At 47.3% G+C, this 11,973-nt stretch overlaps 1 long non-coding RNA gene across 2 annotated transcripts; it reads right to left on the bottom strand.

The window, feature by feature from the left end:
• Positions 1-570: 570 nt before the first annotated feature.
• LOC118213088 lies at positions 571-11,469 on the bottom strand. Of its 2 annotated transcripts, none has more exons than XR_004762344.1 (2): positions 9,693-11,469; positions 571-7,803 (listed from the first exon to the last, which is right to left on the bottom strand). It is a non-coding gene; the product is annotated as an uncharacterized LOC118213088 (long non-coding RNA). The 2 variants fall into 2 exon arrangements; XR_004762343.1 differs by having other exon boundaries at positions 571-7,800.
• Between the last annotated feature and the right edge of the window lie 504 nt (positions 11,470-11,973).

Below are 11,973 nucleotides of genomic sequence, written 5' to 3'. Positions count from 1 at the left end.
GCGGGAGAGAACGGTAGAGCGAGGGAGAGCGCGGGAGAGCACGGGAGAGCGAGGGAGAGCGAGGGGGAGCGAGGGAGAGCGAGGGAGATCGCCTCCGTGTGCGATAGCGAGGCTCCGCGCGTGGCTGTGAGGAGTCCGTCCCAGGTGAGCTCGTGTCAGGCGGAGCGTGTAGCATGTAGCGCATAGCACTTCTGGCACAGCCGCATACGGCAAGGCTGACTGCTAAGGCAGTGTAGCATAATGGGTAAAGAACTGGACTTGTAACCTGATGGTCACAGGTTTGATTCCCGGATAGGCGGCAGTGTAGTATAATTGATATGGAGCTGGTCTTGTAACCTGAAGGTCACAGGTTTGATTCCCAGGTAAGACTGCCGTTGTACACTTGAGCAAGGTACTTCACCTGCATTGCTTCAGTATACATCCAGCTGTATAAATGGATGCAATGTAAAAGTTGTGTAAGTCGCTTTGGATAAGAAAGTCTCCTGATTCCTGCTGCTTGTCGACCTGTAAAAATGTTTCTTCTGAAAACAAGACAATAAATAAAGCCCAGAGAGTAATATTCTTCACACAAACTTTTTAAATTTTTTTTATTAAATTTTTTTTTGTGCTTTTCAGGAAAAAAAGCTGAACCTGCTGAAGGTTTCACAGAGCAGAAGAGGACAAAGCAACTTTTAATTCCTCAGAGAACACCAAGGTAGCCTGCACAAGCAATACATTTGCACAATTAGGCCAAACATCGGGCAGTGTGCATGACAGATGTGAAACACTGCGTTTATTGTATTGGCCCATATGCCTGTTACAACAGATGTCGAGGCAGAAATAATCTTGAACTTCCTGGTGACTTCATTTCGGTCACCTTGCTGCCCTCTATAAACCTGTCACCCTCTATCACCTGGTCATAATCTGTCACCTTGACACCCTCTGTCCCCTTGCCCACCCCCCCCCCCCCCCTTTTATAACAGCATCACACGGAATCATCTCTGTGCCCCTGGCAAGAACTCACTCACCCGAAAATCCCACCCAACCGTAATCTGCAGTTTAATGTGACATTTAAGGCAATTCTCCTGCCAAAGAAAACCACCGCTCCCCGAAGCAGCTCCCTGAGTTTGTCACCGAGTCTCCATTTTGAGATAGGTGGTGATGAGGAAGAACAAAAGGAAAAGAAGCCAGAGGACAGCGCCATTAAGAAGCAAAAGCTCAAGAAGCGCACACATCCTGTATTTAGAGAGGGCCACTTAACAAGGAGCCACACTCTCCAATCAGCAACGGTGACTACCTGGCTAACATGGTTACCATTAAAGCAAGGGCGGAACTCAGCTAAGTCAGAATCCCATCTCTGAATGGATTCATTTAATTCTATGCATTCGATGAGTGAAACAAAAATGAAGCCCAGTTAACCATCTGGTGAAACACCTAGTAAGGAATTCACACGTTTCTCTCTCTCTCTCTCTCTCTCACACACATACACACGCACTCACACTCACACACGCACACACAAGGAGTGGCGGACATTATTGACGCCCTCTCCCAGTCAGAGCGACTTCCTGTCGTGCAGAGGAAAGCAGTGCAAGGCCAGGATCAGTGCGCAGATGGGGGCGTCGCCTCCGTGTGCAGAAAGGGCCTAACCATTTCCAGCGGAAACGCGCACACAGCGCCCGCACTTTAGCGTTAGCAACAGGAGCGAATCTCGCCAGTCCTGTCCCCCAGGCAGGCATTCAGTGGCATTAGTCACCACTGCCGGAAACTGCAGAGCTTTTATTATTATTATTTTATTATTTTTATTTTTTCAATTATTATTCATTTATTTATCCTTCCACTCAGAGCGTACCCTGTGAGTTGGATTCAAGGTCGTCCGTTGTCATGCCAAACCTCTGCGTTGTATTGTTCGTAACTGCTGAAGAGGTGGAAGAGTGCTTTTGAAAATGAAAAAAAAAACTACACCATTAAAAGTTGAAAGCCTTTCAGAGCCACAACAGCAAATCGGGAGAGAGGATTTTTGTATCCATGGCAATGAAGTGTGATATTGGCCAGAAAGTGAACGGGAAGGCAGAATAAGCACAGCGTGGACGGACGCGGAAAAAGTCGTCCGTTTAGTTTGGCTGTGGGTACATTTTGGGGGCCCTGAAATCCACAAAGGCAGCTCTGAGAGCGCTTCCCTCAAAACCCGATCCCCCTGATTCAACCGAATCCGCCAAAATGTCTTAGAGAAGGCGCTAATCAGAAGAAGTACGCAGTTAATATGCAGCTGCATCACGGCTTACCAGATACCGACTAGGACTTTGAGGTTTATTGAACAAAAGAGTGACGTGTAGTACTGCGCTGGATTGATTTGTGTTTTTGTCCGTTTTGTATTGAATAGCTCTTCATACCTCTAGTGCAACTTGGCGGGTTTGATTGAATCCCAGGGTCAGCCCTGAGCCCGGATGACTGAATAATGAGAGGTGCATGCGGTGTCTAGATGCTGGGAGGTTCAGGAACCCCGTGTTCAGAGGGAGCGAGCGAAACTCTGTGAGACTCATCACAGCAAAAACAGGCAACCTCGCCTGACTCCCCGAGCCGTCCTAACGTACTGTACGCCCGCAGCGTTACGCGTTCCGCTGGAAACACGGCGGCTTTACGCGCTTTAATTCGGCAGGGTCGCGCTGGGTCCCCACCAGAGGCTCTCCTGTTCCCACTCCCATCCACCCCCACTGTTTCTGAAGGCTGCTCCTGTCTCTGCCTTCAGCCACAAAATGGCACCCTCATGACCCCTATGAAGAGCACCCCGTCAGGAGGCGACACTTTAATAATGCATATTTACAGTTATATTTTAGTACAGGTATATAGTAATACAGCATATATATTACCTGTTTGAAATGATGGTGTATACATGTGTGTATATTATTTCTATATGTATAATATATATACAGCGCATACATATATATGTTTAGTATATATACAGTACATATATATATATATACATACATACTGTACATATGCATACATGTGTATATGTATATATTTATATTATATATGACATTCACACACATACATGTATGTGCACACATGATTCAGTACATATATTACATAAAATCTATGTCTTTTAACATCACAAAAAAGACATTAAAGTGGCAATAGCCACAATAATATATTTCCTAATATATGCTGTATATTTTCAGCTTGCATGAAACATACACTCTTCACATTTAGGTTTCACGCCCCAGTCCGCACTCGATGCTACAGTATGTTCCAAAAAGGAAGGCATATGCAGGAGAGCAGTCAGGCACAGTGATTCAGTCATTAGTTTGTTAGCTCTTTCTTTTTTTGGGGGGGGGTTAAGGGGTGCAAGGTGCATGTTAGTGTTGAGCTGGCCACCCCCAGCCCCAGGAGTGTTAGTACAGAGCATTTCCTCTTGACCAGTCTGGGGGGCAAGTAGCATCATTCAGGCTTGCCCAGTCGCCCCCCCCCCCCCCCCCCCCGCCGAGTTAGTAATGGCACCAGCTGTGACCGTCACGCCGGCGCACCAATGTTAGTAAAGAGATGAGTCGAGTTAGCTGCCGTCTCCGCACCCTCTGAAAATTCGCGGAGAGGGGGGTGGGGTGGGGGGAGGGTGGGGGGAGGGCAGGTGGTAAGTAGAAGGCGCCAGGACTGAGGCAGGAAATGAAGCGTGCGTTAGTCAAGGATCGGATACAGAGTTAGTCAAGAAGAGAGGCGGTGTTGGAAAGAAAACACCAGGGGTGTTAGTACCTCGGTCATCACCGGTAGTTAGTATTGTAAACAGGTGTGTTAGTGCATTCCTCTTGATTTCTGAGAATTGCGGGGTGGAAAGAATGTGGCGGGACATAGCAATGATTTGTCCAAGCAACAAACCAAGCACAGGGCAACAGGTTGCCACACAGTAGACCGGGGGGGAGATGGGAGGGGGGGGGGGCGCCTAAAGGTGAGTTATTTTGGCTCAAGGTCAAAACTAGCTTGGAGCAGACATGATGTGTGCAAATATGGCACAGCTGTGTTGTAAATGCATTATTAACGTCTTGCTTGACACAGCTGATGGCTGACTGCAAGCTCGCTCCAGTTTTCCCTCTCACAAACTGAGCCCGTAATGGTGGTATAAAAAAATGAGTTCTGGCTTTTGAGAGACAGGCTGTAACAGCCAATGGGAGCAGCGTCCTCGGGGCTAACCTCGCCCTCTCCGGTCCACTGTGCAGGCACTGTGAAAAGGTTTGGTTTTACTCAAAACCATGGCTTCGTTCCTGGTTCTGAAACTATTTCTTCAGCCCCTGAAAGACTGCTTTCTTAGAGGAGACATTTTAAATTCAACTACTGTACAGACATAACAAAAACATCATCTGTGTGATTTTGGAAAGCATTACAAAGCAGGGCTTTGTTTTTTTTTCTTTTTCTTTTTTCCCAGCTGTAGATATCTTGTGCTATGGAACAAGGGATTGATGAATTAGAGCAAGTCATTTTTTTCCTCGGTTTTTAGAACAATCGATATTGGTTCTGCGGGGTAGAGGTATGGCACAGAAATAATTACCCTTGCTGAATTTAAGAACTGTGATATAAAATATGACACTCCTGGCCATTGTTGTTGGTGTCTTAGCAAGTCTGTCAGGGAAGGGGAAATTGTTTCCAGAAGCAGGGGATTGTGGGAAGGGACTCACAGAGCCTGTTGGGATCCGTTAGTAAGCCTAGCCCACAGTACGCAGCACCATCTACTGCAGGGGTTAGTAACAGCATTGTTAGAATTGTTAGACGTTAGTAAAGTGTTAGATTTTGTTAAGCCTTCTGCCCACGATGCCAGGAAGAGAATGTCAGGTTTTTTTTTTTCTTTTTTCTTTTTTCTTTTTTGTCAGAGAAACTCTTGTGCACATGGAAAGTGCCAGATGAATGAGACGGAGTTGTGAAATTTATATGACAACATTAGACAGTCCTCTGTACACACAAACTGACACACGCATACGCACAAGCACACACACACGCACACACACAAGCAAACACACGCACACACACGCACACACACACACACAGCAGTATTCACATGCATGTACATGCACTCACCACCCTATTAACACAGAAACGCACAGCCATATTCCCACACGCACGCACACAACAACATTCACGTAAGTACACACAGCTATATTCACAAATACACGCACACACAAACACGCTCACACTGAAAAGAGCAGTAACAGCACCATAGTTACAGGAAAGACAGTTTTCAGGTGACAGAAAGGTAGTGAACTTCCTTGACTTGCAAGGTTTTGGTTTAGTTGGTTAATCTCTGTTAGTAAAGGTTAGTAACCAGCTTTGCTGGTGTTTGTTAGTTCATCAAACCACTGGTTAAGGTTTCCAGGGCAACAGGAGTAGCCCTCACATGCAGCTCCAACAAGATATAAAGATGGAAAGTGAGAAGAAGAGAGAACTTGAAGATACAAGATTAAGACAACCTGCACATTTGAGCCAATGATAAGGCACCGTCAGTGTTATCATAATTCACTGTCACACATCAGTGAGTAGAATAACGCATGGGTAGAATAATGCATGGTGCTAAATGCCATTGTCAGGGGGACGGGAGATGGGTTGTAAAAAACCCAAATTGAAAATTTCTGAGAGTTTTCAGGAGAAACAAACGTCGCTGGAATTGGTTAGTCTGCACCACTGGCGATTTAGCGGGCCAAGGCTATTGGCAAGAGGTAAACCAATTAGTTTTCATCTTTGCTGAGAGAAGCGTCACTCGCATGGCTTGTGGGGAATATGAAGATGCGGACCTAATGCATTAGCTAACCATCTTTGTTCATCAATGGCTCCGGGATAGGGAATTTCACAGGCTCCGGAACATTCTGGCTTCTGACTTCAAAGCCCGTCTGGGTCGAGGTGATTGGGCGAACATGCAATTCAGCACTCGAAACGGGCCAATCGGACCAATTGAAATGCGGTGATGAGTTCAAATCAAATGAGCGAATGGTCCATTGTGCGTTTCTTTCATGCATCGCAAAGTTAAACAATTCCATTTCCAATCACTTAAAAATGACAAATGCAGCAAGTAAAATGTAACAATATGCAGGACGCCATTTTAGACGACTCCTGTCCCTTCAGGAGAAATTCACTGAGGCTGACCCACCTATTCCAGCACATAACCCTAAGTTTTTGACTGCTACTCCTTTCCCCATTTTCTTTTACACCTACTATATGTATACTATATGCCTGAGCATTGTCTCATGAAAAACAGGTATATATTATTGTATGTGGTACAATATGAAATCCAAAATATATTTTGACTGTATGCTATATTCGATATGAAACACAACATATACCAACTATGCCCAAATTTATATATGTAATTGTCTACATATTTCGGAAAATATATTTAGTCATCATGGAAATAAATATTTTGCAACCTTTCATAGTCTGATATTTAACGTATGGATTTTGGATTGCATATTGATGCGTGTCACCTCACAAAGCTTCTCAGCCTTCCGTATTCACGTCCAAATCCCACCGATCCAGACCCCCACCTACCCCAAAAAACCCTGATCGGTTTACCGCTGCCCTTCCCGAGAAAGTCAACAAGAGCAGTACCGCCAAGAAAACAAAGAGAGAAGGGCGGGAAACACCCACTCAGCCATCGCCGACCCACACAGGGAGGGAAACAAAGGAACCGCCTGAGGTGTCAATTAACTCAGCGGAACAATCAATTTCCTGGGCTGATGCAGTGGGGGCGGAGCCTCTGCTCCAGTGCAGCAGGATGGGAGGGGGGGTGCAAAGGGTTCAGAAACCGGTGGCGCCCTAATTTATTGATTCTGTCAGGAGGTGACGACGGTGACAGGGTGACAGAGATGGAAGATTCCGGCAGTTTTCCTAGGGATTAACTCTCCTACCGCCACCTTTTCCAGAACCTTCAGACAGCAGAGTTCAATACAGGCCAGCGTAATGGCCTGCTACGATCTCCACCCCCAGACTGGACCAGTTGTCCTACTGTCTTTGTGCACGTGTGTGTGCATGTAAGTGTATGTGTGTGCACTCGCTTGCGTGTGTCTGCATATGTGCTTGCATGTAAACGTGCAAGTACACGTGCGCGTGCTTACGTGTGTGTGTGTGTGTGTTTGTGCATCTGTGTGCCTGCATGCATTTGTTGCATGAAGCATGTGTGTACATGTGAGTCTGGACATGGTGGTCTACTGTCACAGATTAGTATAAATCTCCACCTCCCCTCAGTCCCCTTGCCTGCTACACCACACAGCTGGTTCACAACTCCGTCCTTCATCATCCAGCCTCCTCCAGCTGAGAAGGGTGACAAGGAGTGGCAAACTAAGAGGACCACGGCAGAGCTCCACCCCCTCACACAGGCACACAAACAAGCTACGGCTGCAGTTCAGGTAAAGACCGAGCCAAACTGACTGTATAGGCACCCAGGCTTTCCTTTGGGATTTAAACCCCAGGAAAATTGCTTGGTTGGACACACTGAGTATTAACAGACCAGCCTTGTAGGGAGCAAAAACTGAGCATGCGGGAAGCTTCACCTGAATGCTTTTCCTGGGGTTCTTTTTCGGAAGATGAATCACCTTCCCTTTTTTTAAAATCTAAGAATTAAATTCACCTAAAGCTTAATTTAAACAGGGGTGTTACATAACAACAGTTAAGGGAACTGTTGGTTGTGTCTGTATTCTTTTCAGCAAAAAGCCTTAAGAGCTCTTTGATGGCATTCTTCTGCCGAGCCTGAAGGTGGCGCTGGTGAGAAATCACGGGACCTTGGCACAGGATCTTCCTCCTCTCCTTGGACAGAGAAGGCCCCTTCCTTCACCCTCTAAGGGTCACCACCTGCTGAGAGAATGAACACTGATGGGTATGTGCATGCACACATACACCTGAACACACACACGCACCCAAACACAAGCGCACCTGAACACACACACGCACCCAAACACAAGCGCACCTGTAAACACACACACGCACCCAAACACTCACATGCACCCGTAAACTCACACACATACTTAAACACACAGACACACGCACACACACACGCACACGCTCCTAAACACACACACGCACCTAAACATACTCCCAAACATAAACACGCATGCACTCAAACACACACACACACACACAAACACATGCACGCACACACACAAACACACCCACACACCCGGACACACACGTACACACGCGGACACGCACGCACACGCACACACGGAATAAAAGCTGGCAGACGGACGTCTGACAGGAAAAAAAAACGTTTTGCCGACCGGCGTGTCAGCGGGAAGCCAGGTCCGCTGCCAGCTGGGCCAATGAACAATGAGCAGCAGAGAGGAGCGCCGGCCAATAAAACGCTGACAAATAGCGTCCGCAGCTAACGACGCTCCTGAGAAATCTCCAATAAGACACATCTGCGCAATTTCGGCCTTAAATCACAGACACGGTTTCCAAAAAAAAAACACGAGAATTCCATTTCAGCGGAAATATCATGTGAGACAGGAGCGTGGTGACGGGTGGGGGGGGAGGGGTTCTGTTGGAGAGCCAGCCTTTCATGCAGGACCCCTGGGTGGAAACCGGCGCTTGGAATTCCGGCTCCGCTCCGCTGCTTCGTATGAAGTGAAGCCCCACTTCACGGCCAGCACCAGCATAACACGCCTTAACGTTAAAAAAATGTTCTGACACGAGTCAAATGTTAAACTGGCAAACCCGGCTGTTAAAAGCAGAAGATTAGACTAACGTGGGTTCAGCATCGCCCACCCACATCCCTCCCCCCCCCCCCCCACTCCCGTGTAGTCACAGGTTGGTTGAGGCAAGAGGACGACGCAAAAGATTAATTATATAAATGACAGCGCGTTTATAAATAAATAAACACACTGTAATCCCAAGTGGAGAACATTTGATGAAGCGGTGCGGTTCCCCCCCGCTGGGCGAGGGGGGGGGGGGGTGTGGGGGGTTGACGGATCAAAACCCACCGAAGCGGGGCAGCGGGGGGCGATGAGGGTTTAGCATCCGAGAGAGAGAGAGGAGACACAAATCCTTCTTATTTTCAACAGAAGGACCTTTAAGGTGCTGTGACAGGCTACGCCTTGCCATCTTCGCTCCGTAACCTTCTGCACGCGAGAGCTACGCGTCTTCAACAACAGGCATTTCCTCCGTCAGAAAAAGGTGACAGAATTTCATTTGACGGCTGGCTTTGCAGATCGAGTCGCAATTTGTTTGTGTGATGAAACGCCCTGAACGGCACTGTGATCATTCAATCGATCTGTGAATCGTCGGCGGTTCATTTTTCATCAGAACTGCTCGTCGTGTGAAAGCCGCTGTGCTGCTTTTGTTTTGCCAACTGTAGCGCGGTGACTTTAATCCAAGGTAACAATCAGAAAATGGGGCTGTTAACTCGGATTTTCACAGGCTTGTAAACGCGACGCAGTCATCCACTAATGCAAATGCAAGACACACAGCAGAAGTGATTTTTCATATCTCCAGTGAAAAAAAATGCATTATGGGGAAAGATTTGAATGATGGAATCATAGTTTTCAAATCAAGGAATTACTTTGGAGGGGGGGGGGGGGGCACAGAATAGCATTGGATGTCCCATTTATAATCAGTAAGTGCAAAGTTAAACTGACCACACCAAAAATGTGTATTGCAAACAAAAGAAAATACCACTACATGGCTAACCCTTAATCTTTACACAGCTGTACATACAGCATTGCTATCCCACAAAGAGAATATCCCACCTTGTTGTGTTGTTGTCGCAGTAGGACTGGCTACCAGGCAGACACGAGACATGGAGAGGCATTTTTGGGGTGGGGTCCTTTTCTCTCAGCGCCGCCCATTCAGGTTGGGGCGGGGTCACTATGTCTCTGCTCCTTCCCCCTTGGCCCCGCCTGGAGAGGGAGAAAGTAAAGGAGAGCAGCAGAAAGTGGAACACGACCTGGCGTGACTCCTCCCCCGTCACCACGGAAAGGGGACGTCTCAGAACAAGGGGGAGGGGTCAGGGGTGCTTCCGACACGCCCACTCCAAAAATAATCTGGTTTTTGGGTCTCTGAAAATCTACCGCTTCCCCCCCCCCAAACCCTGTCACTTCCACCCACTAAGGGCTGTGGTGTTTGGGGGACACTGCCTGATGACTGGATCCCCCCTCTGGAAACTCCCAACCCATGTGGCCTAGTTCCCACATCTTGGGAATACTTCACTAGTGTCAAATCTCCAACGGCTGAAGGGCTCCTGAGGCTAAAACTAAAAATGAATTTGTGCGATTGAATAAGAATCCTGTCATTACATTTTTTTTTACTTATCTTAGAAATAAACATAAATAGTCTTTGACATGATGAATATCTAAGGAAATAGCGTAATAAGCAGCTCTCTTAGCCCTCTGAAGAGAACGTTTTTGAACTGTTTTTTTTTAAGTTGGTGTTTCAGAACTCCACTGCTTTCAGTGACCAGTTGCGATTGTTATATCAGCATTATAATGTTCAGTTCAGAACATTCTGCTCACATATTTGTGATCTTGCACATTAAAGGCTCAAATTTACAAATTGCTGGGTGTTAAGAGGGCCTGGCTCCTGGAAGGCTGCTTTTGAAAGTGATGCTGGTGCACCAGGAGGGGGCAGTATCGCTTTGGGCCCAGGGCGGAAACCAGCCCCACTGATGGGGATCCTGTGTTTTAGGAGGTACCTTTCAGATGACATTACGCCAAGATCCTGACTCACAGCATTTATTACAGGTCCCGTGGCAATTATCCCGAAAAAGCAGTACATTTGTTAACCATTTCAAGCCCGCTTGCATTGATAGCATAGCATGATAACACAGCACAGCTGCAGGGACTAACAACAGTTTTGCTTCAAGTGAGTCAGAAAACTCATAAACTCATAAAACTGTAATTGTCTATCCTTGTTGGACATGAATACTTACAAATAATATAACAAAACGTCATGCCAGGGAATGCGCTGGATGAATTATCAGGAATAAACAGATATGATTTACTGCAGTGTCCAACACCCATGATAATGGCTGTTATTGGATGACTCTCTAAAGAAATGTTCTTCAACCTGCAGCCCTGATTGGTCAATTGCACGCACCCCATAAAGCAACACATTCGCGGTACAGTAACGACTTGCTTTTTTACACATTTTCACATTCAGCGCAGCCTACAGCAACTTTAAACAAGCCAAATTCCCACTTTTCAAATCCAGCACTGCGAGCGAGAGTCTATTGTATTCAGCTTGTGAGTTATTTATTGTGAAATGATTCCAGTGCTCTCCAGCACGGAGCACATTTTAATGCAGCAAAGCACTCCCGCACAAGCGCCGATCATTTTTTATCCACTGCACCGTACCCTGTTCAAAGCCCAGTTAAACAAAACAAAAAAAAAACACTCACGGCAAATTTGAGACACGGTAACGTAACGGGGGTAATATAAAAATGTAAAAAAAAAGAAGTACTACAAAAATGTTGCCCTTCGCTCCACGAGTTCAGCATTAGAACCCACATTCCGTCGACGTCGAATCGCAGTAGCATTACCTGTCTGGCTCGCATCTATTAACACAGCACAGAGGAGACCTGTCTCCCGCGCCTCTGCAGGACGGGACCTATCTCTCTCTGCAGGAGACCAGGCTCAGATGGGGCCTGTGGAGGATGTAATTGAGGACTCACAGTCAACAGCTCACAGACATCCATCTCCCCAGACCACCTCTTGGGGTTTATCCCAGGAATAGACGAAGCACAACCATTACCCGAAATTGGGAGTAGGGGAGGGAGGGCGGGCGGTGGGGGGGGGGGGTGTGAACGGCGGCTTCAGGCTGTGCGTTGTCTTCATCCTCCTCATCCTCAGCGGAGAGCCTGCAGAAACAGCCCCCCTGGGGTTAGTCCACTCCAGTCGTTGGTGGAGCGTGCATTCCGCCAGGTTCTAAAGCCCCCATCTCCGACCCCCCCCCCCCCCCCCCCCCCCCCCCGCACAACCTTGCAGTGAAGCCAAAGAGAGCCGGACAGGGAGAACCAGGGAACCTAGGGACCTG

Source organism: Anguilla anguilla, chromosome 14, assembly GCF_013347855.1.
Source record: "Anguilla anguilla isolate fAngAng1 chromosome 14, fAngAng1.pri, whole genome shotgun sequence".
Classification (NCBI taxonomy): domain Eukaryota; kingdom Metazoa; phylum Chordata; class Actinopteri; order Anguilliformes; family Anguillidae; genus Anguilla; species Anguilla anguilla.
Note: the sequence above shows the minus strand (reverse complement) of the source record. Positions and strands in the feature narration are given on the sequence as shown.